Here is an 8,699-nt window from a genome sequence, read left to right as displayed (position 1 = left end):
TTGGAAGTGGATGAGCCAGGCTGAAATCTATATAGGATGTTAGCACTGCAGAAAATGGCTTAAGGTGCTATGCCAGAGCTCTCCCTGATCATCAGGATTTGCTCGAACAGTGAATGAGTGGCTGGCTGCGCTGATATTAGAAAAGGCCGACACAGTGATAGATACTTCCATTAGCGGCGGTAGCATCGTCATTGATTAAATCATCTTCAGCACTGGCTACAGTAAGCACAAATCCCTTAGCTGTGCTGCCAAAATTGGCAGTTAAGTACAATTTGCAATCGCCACTTAAGTACAATATCTCATTCATAGAAATTTATTTTGTTCCCTAACTCTCTCTCTCAAAAAAAAAGAGAGAGAGAGAGATAAAAGAAAAACTTAACTTCCTCCTAGACACAGTATATGATCTTGGAAATACAAAAACAGATTAAAGGCAGAATGGTTGTATCAATCCAGACTGCCTCAGTTCAAGTAGCAGCTCCACTTGCAGTTCCACGTTCCTGCTGATGCAGTCCCCAGGGGACGGAAGGGGGATGGCCCAAAGAAGCCGTCTGCACAACCCCGTGGAGAAACCAGGACTGAGTTCACAGCTCCTGCTTTTGGTCTGCTCAGGCCCTTGTGCAGTAGGCAGATTCAGTGGGGACTGAATCAGTGTGTGTGTGGGTTGGGGGGATTCTCTCTATGCCACATAAACAAGTTAAATATATACACAAAATGTTTCATTAAAACCCAGGACGAAGATTTAAATGCTAAAAACTCAACACGATTTTATATCCACATATTTTAAATCTGTTCTCTTACACATGTGCATGAACTTCTAAATTCTTTCCATCTCCACTCATGTAAAGTACTGGTTTCTCACTTTGTGTGGTAAGTACTATGCAAGCCACAGAAAACACAAAGGCAAATGACAGAATGATGTATGCGAATGCAAGCAGCATACGCACTTGACACACACATGAACATAAAACCCTTCTGGGAGCAGTCTTCATAAACCTAATTGTGACACTGTCTAATCTGTTTACATTATGTTATTCATAGATTATCCACAGAACGGGATTTTATTCACAATTTGTTTTGTTTGTTTTTAATCTGCCTTCCCAGTCAGAATATAAACTTCGGCAATCTGAGAAGAAAGAAATTCCCCGTATTTCTCTCTGTGCTTCTTATTCATATCTTGACTGACACATAGTTGGTGTCCAGGAAATTTACGTTACTGCAGAATTAAGGAATGTACACAAATGCACACAAAAATATATGTGGCCTTTAGTCCCAAAAGCAACAGTTCTATACCTACTGTCATTAAAGTGTTGAATTTACTGCAGTTCCTAGAAGCTTATGAATTTAATCATAAACAAATCAAAACGCACAATTACATGAGACCTGCAATTTCTACAAACATGAAGTTTACCTCATTCACCAATGACTTATGAGATTCTATCCATAAAAATGCAGATTATCTCACTTAATTCATGCACAGCAAACATGGCAATCACTTGTGAAACTTGCACATAGATGAGAATATTTCTTACACAACCTCATAATATCTGAATTTAGGTTTAGGTTTAGTTATGGGGGGGAAAAAAGCCCTGAAATTATAAATACATATTTACTTGTCATGATTACATTGCAATAATATCAAGGCATATACCATAAAAATCTTATCCTGTCTCTTGTTAAGCCACATTTTTTTCTTACCCAGCCCCTAGGAAAATATTCATAAAGTAAAACTGGCAATACAAAAATAATTATTTGAAAAACATTATGTGAGGTGAGTTGTTGCTTCTCTACTGGATGCCAGTTTAAATTGAGCTAATTTGTTTCACCAGTAGCTTAAGAAAACCCCAGCACAGCGGCACAACAATTATATCCAGGTGCAAGGACTTAATTCAACAAATTCTAGGTGGATCCTTCAGTGTGCATGGCGGGCCCCATTCTCAGCTGTGGCTTAGAACAGATGCCTGAGAAACCTCTGGAAACGTGCTCCAGTCAGTCCTCGAATAGAGACATTGAAATGCTTCCAGCAACACACAAAAAAAGCAATAATAAATCAGATATTCTTACTGTCATCATTCCAATATCTGCATCTTTGAGAAAAATGACATGATTAGAATTCTGTAGAAAGGGGAGCCAAATCAGGAAAGCAATGTATTCATTTGCATTGCTTTTTATTCATACACAAGGTACACACACATTCAACATTTTTAAATTGTAAATGTTCATCTAAATTTTGTGATGATTTGTAATGATATAGATATAACTAAAACCTGTTTGTGAAGATTGACATGAATGTAACAAATGATTTCTAGGAGAACATCAGTGATGCACCACACAGGAAAAAGCTAGAAAATCAAAAGAAAATGAGCCTCTAAATGATGAACCCACTTGCTCAAGTTTATCACACAGCTTACCACAGAGATGGGAAAGTGAGAAAGGCCCACAATATGCCTTTTGACATCATCAACTTTTAAAATTCAATAGTTTTCAGGCTCTTATTTGCTTTTTTCACAGTGTCGAATAAAACCAAAACATTTCTTGATTTCTAGATTGAAAACACAACCATTTATTTTTCTAGCATGCACCTAGGTTATCATTTTCTCAGCACCCATTGTTTTCATCCATTAAGATGAAGGGATAGGAGACAATGTGTAACTTAATATCATAGAAACTATCTTTTGTTACTTGATAAAATATCAATGTTCAGGTATATATCAGATCCAGGCATAACTAAAGTGCGTTCTTCATATAAGTCAAGTAAAACTAGAGCTAAGTATTCTCTACACACAATTTTATAACCTCCAGTATTCCCACATTATTAAGTCTAAATAAATTAATAGATGACTGTCAAGATTAATTCACAATGGAAATTAAAGACTTACATTGACCACTTTGTCATTTCTCATTTTACTCCAAGAGTTTTCCACTAAACCCCATTTTTTACATGAACATTCAAAAAAAAAAAACTTCTGATAATTTCTCTGATAATCTCTAGGCGCAACACTTTATTTTATTAAGAATAATCTACAAGCATTAATAATACTAATTAGAGATATGCCAGACAATCTGAATTAAACCATTGGATAGTGCTTATTAGGATGTAATGTGAATAGTCTGGACATTTTGAAAAAACTGTCAAAAATCTAAACCAAGCTCAGTGAAGCGTATGAGACCAGTTCCCATGAATTGAAAGGAAAAAAATTAAAACCAGTTAGAAAAATCTCAAAGCTGGGAATCAACTGTTCTCATCTTTTGTCAGTGACTTCCAAAGAAAACATTAATAAACTTGATTAGATAGGCTAAAATCTCTAGGGCACAAACTTTAGGTACTAATAATCTAGTAATTTACATCCTCATTATGCCCAATTTTCTTATATGTGAAAAAAAAAGTAATTTGGATGTGAAATGCAACTCATAACAGCAAGATCATAATTCCATTGTGATTTCCATATCCAAATAATAAAGTTGAACTCAAAGAATCAATTTTAATTGCTTCATTGTAAAACACTTGAGTTGTCAGAAAGTCAACTTCTGATTTGTGGCATAGAAAATGTTTGATGTCCAAAGCTATCTTTACCAGGAAGTTGATGTCCGGTGTTAAATCCAGATATCCCAGGAGACAACACAGGCATCCTAGCTACAAGCCCACCCCATTTAAGTATGACTCTTACAGTTTATTTGAAAATGTTCCATATTTTAAGTTGTTATCCTTGTTTAGTTCCCAACATTAGTCTCCCTTCCCTAGTGAAAAATCTTTTTATTCCATTTCATATCCTAAGAATGTGTAGGATCTGAAAACTATAGATAAGCAAACCTGATGATGTGATGCGAACTTCAATAATTAAAAATCAATAAATATTCTAGTAAAATATTTTTCTGCAAATATGTAACTAGTAATAAAGAGAAATTATTTTTAATTTCTGCTAATGCTTATTTTAATGCATAAAAATGGGAAGCCTGTCAGTGATGTTGGAAATGATTGAGCACAATGTTGTGTTTCTGAAAGCAAAAAAACAAGGTCCAAAGTCTACACACAGAACTGAGTCACGGTATATTTTAGACCCATGTTCTCCATATCGCAGTCTAGTGAATCCCAAAACTATGCTACTTTTTAGCTGTCTGTTTCTTGCTTATAAACTACAAATGCTGAAACCGTTCATGTTATGATGAAAGAGAAATTTCAAGTTACTCTGGAAATACAAATTACATTATATGGAAAGTAAGCAACTGTCATCTTGTACGTCAAGTTAGAATACACATTGTTATGGGAAATTTTCTCTTCATTTGATAGACATAAGGTAAAGTTTGAGAATTAAAGAGTACTGAAACTGCTAAAGGACTAACAATCTTGGCATTTCTTAGGCATAGATTAGAAGTAGTTGGGGGCATGGTTAGTGATCTTTTAAGAAGAAAAAATACTGTATGGTATAGAAAATTATTATAATTTCTAAATACATGGAATATTATGTTGCCTAAGTCCATATAACAGTGTTATAAAACACCTGAAAGTGAATATAAAAGGTGTCCTCTGCTTCACACTTTTACTTTTGAACCGCAATAGGTGAAACTCTGAAACACTAGGGGAAAAGATTTCTTATAACTCTTATGAAATGAATAGAAATTATAAAGACATGCAATATCATTTCTCTATCTAGTCATTAATACTATTTTTTAGAAGTTTGAGAAAAACAGTTTAATCTTAGCTATAAAGAACATGTTTTTAATTTCAGGTTTTTTTCCTGCTTATCTTTCACAATAGATAATTACAAGTATAATCATTATTGGTCATTGGCCATTAATTTGTTTCAGCGTATGTACCTCAGTGGGCAGTAATTACTGCACAGCCTTCAATAAGATATCATTAACTAAATGAGAAGACCAGAGAAAATATGTTAATTACTATAAGTGCTCCATTGGTTTCTCCTTGGAATAAACAAGTCTAACAATTAAAGATCACACTTTACTTTTTGCCAGACTATATTATGCAGTGCAAAAAGGGGGAAAAAAACCATGCTACATAATTTATATCAATTTTTATCATTAAATCAGTTTTATTTTAAAAAGTAGTCTTCATTTTGCTCTTCATTTACTCTATCATTGTCATCTGTCTCCAGAGAGTGTGTCTATTAGTGATGGAAATATTACAAAATATTGTGTCACTTTATTTTTTCTCAATATTGCATTTAGTAATTTTATATTCATAGGTTAAAGTTTGTTGTGTATTTATCATAGTATTATTTGGCATATTATTGTTTGTAGAAAGCAATATTGCTGCCATTCTGAACTAGTTATCACGTTATATTCATTGTCTAGATTTAAGAATATGATGGAAAACAAGTTCATATTCCAGATGAAGCTTAAAAGTGTGTCGTGGCTATGTTAGTGTTATGTCTTTTTTCCCCTGGTCAAGCCTTATTTTTTAATTCTTTATTATTATTATTATTATTATTATCATGCTACATAATTTTTTGAGTGATACTGGTATTTTATTATTAAGCAGATATTTCAGATTGAAATTTTTTACACATTAATATTCTTATTGCCAGACAGATAAAATTTTATAAATAACTCATATAAAAAAATCCAGAAAGAGATGAATTTCTCAATTTTCAACTGTAAAGTTTAACAATTGGACAAATATGTATCTATAGTTAAACCTATATAGAAGTTAATGACAATGTAAGTGATGACTAGAAAAGAAGTTTCTCTTTTGGGTCTGGTGCAATGGCTCAGCTTCTAATTCTCCATTTCTAAGTGCTGATATCCCATAGGGGTGCAAGATCATATCCTGGTTGCCCCACTTCCCACCCAGCTCCCTGCTTGAGACCTGGGAAGCCAGCAGAGAAAGGCCCAAAGCCTTGGGATCCTGTGCTTATGTGGGAGACCTGGAAGAAGCTCAAGGCTCCTTGCTTTGAATTGGCTCAGCTCTGGCCATCGTAACCATTTGGGGAGTGAGCGAGCGGATGCAAGATTTCCCTCTCTCTGATTCTCCCTCTCTCTGTAAATCTGCCTTTGCAACATGCTACATAATTTTAAGAGAAGATATATTGGTGGATTAATATCATTTCTCCTTTAAATTCATTACAACTCTAATGACCCAAAGATGGAAAGCAACTCTTGCATCACACAGCAATTCTATTCTAAAACTCATTGTTAATAACGAAGGCAAAAAGTTGACTACTGCATTCTATTATAATTAAGATGAGAAATATCTCAAAATAATGGAGATGTTTTAATATGTTTAAGCTATTGGTAAAGCAAGCCAAATGGATTTCCTATTAGCCCGTGTATAAACAGGGAATGTTCTAAATGCTCTGATTGCCAACCTGGAATATATAGTTTGAGTAGTAAGTGTAGAGCTCCAAGCTTTACTCAGTATGGCATTTACAGTTAGGTAGCTAACCCAAAAGCAAGTTTTAATACCTGTCAATACAATTCTCTCTAGCTTTCATTACTCCAGTTAATCACACACAATGTCCTAAGCATATTAACTCTTCCTCAGCATTTGTCTTCTGTAATTTCAGTACAAAAGCCTTTCCCATCACTGTTCATTCAGGCTGCCTCTGCCGCTGGCTTGGCCTCACATCTCAGACCCAAACCCTGCAGCTGTTCTTGCCTTTCTTTTATTGTCTTGTGCAAGGCACATCTCATTTTACCCTCATTCTTCTGCATGTTCAGACTTTTCCAGTTTCTCTTCCAATGGCCCAGCTGTACCTTTTACAAACCAGCTGTTGGAAAGCGTTTACAGAAGCGCTCCTTGCTGAAGTGGTCTTCTGCATTTCAGCCACTCTGCTCTTAAAATGCTTTCTCACTTCCAAATTCTCTGGTCCCTCATGATGTCCTCTCAGGATAATTTGAATCTTTTAAATTGACCTAAGCCACTTGGATTTTACTCTAATCACATAAAATAAGGATTGTACATATAATCAAAACATCCAACATTTCAGCATGTTCATAAAAATTTAATCACCGTTAAATGTGTCTTAACTCCAGAGTGTGTGTATGGCAGCAATATATGTAAATAATGTAACTATTATGACAAGCTAACATAACTAATATGGTTCAGTAAAGATGATATTACTGTGTGTTTACAATACTTATGAGGAAACTTGAATGTCCTCCACTTTGAAAAGTCAGGAAGCTTTCAAAAATTAAAGTAATATATGCAATGTTTAAAGAATGATTAGTATCAAGGCAACTATAAAATAATCTGTAACCCTTGACCTTCTCTTTCATTAATCCTTCCACGATATTTTAGACTTAGTCTTCCTAGGTTCCAAGAATGACCACACGATCTATGCCTAAGAGCACTTACCACTTTCAATAATAGTTGTGTGTTCCTGGCTGTCTTTCCAGTACACTATGAACAGGATTTTGTATTTAACCCACAGTATATGTTTGATAAACTAGTTGAATAAATGGCCTCAACTGAGTATAAATATACTTACAGCAGTGACCATAAACACCACCAGTGATTCCCATCACTGCGGGCTGGAAAAGAGGCCATCCTTTTTGTGATAAACAGATGCCCCTGCACATCTGCTGAAGGAGCAGACACTCACTGTGCCACAGAGACATATTGCAAAGATGAAACACAACAAAGGAAAAGGCCAGCAAGTGTTACCACAAAGGCCTAAAAACCAACATAGAAATACAAGAAGCACGAATAAGGAAGACAATATGACTTCCAAAAGGGCAACAATAGTGCTTCAATATTAGAATGGAACGATGAAGAAATTAATGAAACGCCTGAAAAGGAATTCAAAGAATCATCATATAAGATTACTGAAAATTACAAAGAAGCAAAGTCATGACAAAGAAATGCATAGATGACATGGATCGAAAGTTTCTCTGGGAGTTATTGAAGATAAATAAAACTGAATGATAAAAATGAAGAATTCAATATGTCAGAGAAATACAGGAGAAACCCTTGACAGTAAATGTAGTGAAGCAGATGAGTCTCCAAACCCAAAGATAAATCTTTGAAGATATCTGAGTTAGTGAAAAAAGAACACAGAGCCAGAAACAGTAAAAATATTTTAGATTAACAGAATACTATTAAGCAGTCTAACATATGTGTCATGGGAGTCCCTGAAGGTGTGGAGAGAATGGATTAAAAGGCTTATCCAGTGAAATAATAGTAAAAAAAAAAAAATCCCTAATTGAGTGAAAGACAAGGACATCCAAGTATAGGAAGCAAAAAGAACTCCTAAAAGAAATGGGAAGAACAAATCTTCAGCATGACATATTATACTGGAGCTTCAAATAGTAAAGCGTAATTACAGAAAACATTCTAAGATGTACAAAAATTACCAAAAAAAATTACTTTTACGGAGAAATAAAGCTCACTAACGAATACATAGACTGAGAGTGAAAGGATGTAAAAGATATTCCATGCTAATTGGAAGCGGAAAGGAGCATAAGTAGCATTCTAATATCAGACAAAACAGATTTTATCACAAAAACTCTCAAAAGAAAGAAAGACCAGGTTAAGAGATCAATACAGGAGGAAGATTGGACTATAGCAAAGGCATATGCACCAAATGCCAGGGTGCCTGATGATATAAGACAGATGTTAACGCCTATAAAGGGAAACATGGACTGCAATACAATGATTGGGGGACAGCAACATCCCACTTTGATCAGTAAACAACAGAGCTACTGTATAGATCAAATGAACTTAGTTTATATCTACAAAACATCTC

This window comes from Ochotona curzoniae, unplaced genomic scaffold (genome assembly GCF_017591425.1).
Source record: "Ochotona curzoniae isolate NIBS_2020 unplaced genomic scaffold, NIBS_Ocur_1.0 contig_2599, whole genome shotgun sequence".
Lineage (NCBI taxonomy): Eukaryota > Metazoa > Chordata > Mammalia > Lagomorpha > Ochotonidae > Ochotona > Ochotona curzoniae.
This window is presented reverse-complemented; position numbering follows the sequence as displayed.